Source organism: Cyanistes caeruleus, unplaced genomic scaffold (genome assembly GCF_971803275.1).
Source record: "Cyanistes caeruleus unplaced genomic scaffold, bCyaCae1.hap1.1 HAP1_SCAFFOLD_176, whole genome shotgun sequence".
NCBI classification, from domain to species: domain Eukaryota; kingdom Metazoa; phylum Chordata; class Aves; order Passeriformes; family Paridae; genus Cyanistes; species Cyanistes caeruleus.
This window is the reverse complement of record NW_028255964.1, coordinates 150,001-152,500: the sequence shown is the minus strand read 5'-3', so window position 1 is coordinate 152,500 and position 2,500 is coordinate 150,001. Positions and strand designations below refer to the sequence as shown.

General features: G+C 78.2%; 1 non-coding gene across 1 annotated transcript; it reads left to right on the top strand.

The window, feature by feature from the left end:
- Nucleotides 1-1,724: 1,724 nt before the first annotated feature.
- On the top strand, nucleotides 1,725-1,877 carry LOC147645761 (5.8S ribosomal RNA). The gene has a single exon (XR_015282170.1). It is a non-coding gene; the product is annotated as a 5.8S ribosomal RNA (ribosomal RNA).
- The last annotated feature ends 623 nt before the right edge of the window (nucleotides 1,878-2,500 follow it).

Below are 2,500 nucleotides of genomic sequence, written 5' to 3'. Positions count from 1 at the left end.
CGGGGGCGCGGGGTTTGGGCTGGGACCCGAAAGGGCCGCCGAGGCCGGGCGGAGGTTTAAAGACTCGGGCGGCACGGCGCGCCCCGGCGGCGGCGGCGATGCCGGCGGCGGCGGCGGCGGCGGCGACGGGTACCCGGCCGGTGGCGGCGCGGCGTTCACTGAGGGGTGGGGAGCTACTCCCGCCGATCCCCTGCGGTGGCGTCCGTCGCGACCGGTCCCCCCCCGCTCGTCGTCGTCGTCGTCGTCGACTTCGTCGCGGCCGTCGTCGGCCGCGCCGTGCCGGGGAGGGGGCACCCAGCCCCCCTCCCCCCCCCTCTCCGCGGCCCGGTCTCGGCGGCGAGGCCGTGGCGCGCTGTCGGCCGCGGGGCCGATCCGGTCTCTTCGGAACGGGGCGGCGCCGGCGGAGAAGCGCCCCCGCGCGCTTCTCCGCCTTCTCTGCGCGACCTCGGGGTGGCGGCCCTCGGGCGCCCCCCGCGCTCCCTCGCCTCGGCCGCGCCGGCCGCGTCGGCGCGCATCTCCTCCTCCTCCTCGGGGCGTTCCTCGCCTTCCCCGGACGCGCGCGGCGGCGCCGTCCGCCGGCTCGTCCCCGGCCGGGACCGCGCGCCCCCCGCCCGGGCGAGCGCTCGTCGGTCGCCTCCGGCGGCCGGAGGTCCGGCGAGCGCGGGCGACCCCGTGCCGAGCGGCGGCGGCGCCGCTCGACGGGTGTCCCCCTGGTGGGACGGTCGGCCGGGAGGCCCCCGTCGTCGCCGGCGGCGGTCCCGGCCCGGGCCCCGCCCGTCGCTTCCCCGTCTCCCTTCCCGAAGGCCGCGTGTGGGCCGCAGGGAGAACCGCTCGAGGCCGTGCGGCGGGCGTCCGCCGCACGGCCCCCTCCCGCAGGGCGCGTGCCCGCGGAAGGGGCCCCGACGGTGCGAAGCGGCGGCGGCGGTCCCGGGAGTGCGGCCCCGGTGGCGGCGGGGCCTTTGCCTTCCGGCAGGCCTCGGGCGCTCGCGACGCCGGCTCGCGCCTCGGCGGCGCCCGCCTCCCGGCGCCGGCCGTCGGAGCGCGGCGGCGAGGCGCTCGCCTTCCGGCGGGGAGCGGTCCCCGGCCGGGGGCGGCGCCGGCGGTGCCGGCGGTCGTCGCGCGGCCGTCTCGGGCGCTGGCAAGGGGGCGGCCCGTCAGCGGGGAGGAGAAAGGCCGCGCCGCGCGCGGCGGGCGCGGTGGCGCTGCGCGGGGGGCCGATCCCCGCGCAGCGGTCGAGGTGGAGCCGAGCGCGCGGCGGGCGGCGGGCGGCCGCGGCCCCCCGGCCTCGTGCCCGCGTCGTCCCGTTCAGAGAGAAGAGGCCGGGCGCGGGCTACGGAGCCCCCCCGCGGTCCGGCGCGCGCCGCGCGGCTCTCCGCGCGGAGGCCGGGCCGAGCCCGGGCGCCTGGGCCGCCTCCGAAAGACGGCACGCGGGGCGGCGTCTCTCTTTTCCCCTCCCCTCGCCCGGGGGGAGGGGGGTGGTGGGGGAGAGGCGGTCGGGGGCGCGGGCCCCCCCGCCCTTTCTGGCCGGCCTTTTCGGAGCGTTCCGTGGGCGGCCTCGTGCCTTCCTTTTCTTTTTCCCCTCCGTTGGTCGTCTCGTTTGTGCTCGTACGGTCGGTCGCGAGGTCGCGCGCCCGCGCGTCCTCGCCGCAAAACCCGAGGGGGGCCGCTTCACGCGAGCGGTCCCGGCCCCTCCGCGCGTGCGGGGTCGGTGCCGAAAGCCAGACAACTCTTAGCGGTGGATCACTCGGCTCGTGCGTCGATGAAGAACGCAGCTAGCTGCGAGAATTAATGTGAATTGCAGGACACATTGATCATCGACACTTCGAACGCACTTGCGGCCCCGGGTTCCTCCCGGGGCTACGCCTGTCTGAGCGTCGCTTGACGATCAATCGCCGTCCCGGCGGGTGGGCCACCCGAGCCCTCCCCGGGCGGCGCGGCTGGGGTCGCCTCGCAGGCCCGTTCCCCTCCCCCGCGGTCCGCCGGCGGCGGCGGCCGCGGGAGGAGAAAAAGGGCCTTCGTCCCCCTAAATGCAGACTCGGGGAGCCGCTCCCGTAGCTCCCCGCTTCCCGGAGCGAGCCGCTGGGCCGGAGCTCGTCCTCGCGGGGGGGAAAAACCGGAAAGAAGGGCCGAGAGCGAAAGCGGCGGCGTCGCCAAACGCCGCCGCCGAGGGCCGAGAGAAAGAGGGCGAGAAGGGGAAGGCGAGGCGCGGGCCTCGCCCCCCGGGCTCACCTTTTCCCCGCGCGGGCGGCTGTCTGCGGGTGGGTACCGGCGCAGGTACCGTGCCGTGCTGCCGCGCGCGCGAGGTGTGGCGAGCGCCGGGGGACGGGGGACGGCCCCCTCCTCCTTTCTTCCGCCCCCCCCTCTCTCGTTCCGCGCTCGGCCCGACGGTTTTCCCCGCGGGGCCGTCTCTGCCGTGTGCGCGTGGTGTCGCGTGTGCTCCTTTTCGGTTCTCGTTTCCGGGATGGGGGTCTCCCTCCCCGTTGTTTCCGCGCCGCTCTGG